Source organism: Ailuropoda melanoleuca, chromosome 6, assembly GCF_002007445.2.
Source record: "Ailuropoda melanoleuca isolate Jingjing chromosome 6, ASM200744v2, whole genome shotgun sequence".
NCBI lineage: Eukaryota > Metazoa > Chordata > Mammalia > Carnivora > Ursidae > Ailuropoda > Ailuropoda melanoleuca.
The window spans coordinates 1,911,866-1,912,354 of NC_048223.1; positions in this window are offsets into that span (position 1 = coordinate 1,911,866).

A 489-nucleotide genomic window follows, 5' to 3' on the forward strand; every position below is an offset into this window, starting at 1 on the left:
CAGCTGACTGTCCAAACCTCAACTCTCTTGGAAGAGACCCTGAAATACTATAAAATTTTTAGGTCAAAGATATTTGGCTGACTTATACTGGATGCTACTTAAGTTATGTCCACCACAAGACTAAAATTTCTAACCACACTGTGTTCTTTCTAAGGTGTTTTTTTCTTTCTTTATGTCCCTTTTTTTCCTGTGTTGCCTCTGACAAAAAGTCCATTAAAGATTTTAAAAGAGAATTAAAGATACATGGGAGGTCAACTCCTATATGTGACAGAGGGTGTGCAGTTCAGTATTAGCGGATTAATTTTGACCTGACTGAGATCCTGTAATCATATGATGCACAGACTTAGAGAGGGCAAGGGGGAATTCATTCATAACCATTTTCCCAGAGGAAAGAAAATCTAGTTTAAGCCCATTTACCCCTTTCTTGGTCCTTGGTATTTCCTGACACTGCATTAATTTACCTGTATCGGTGACAGGTTTCTTTCTTTT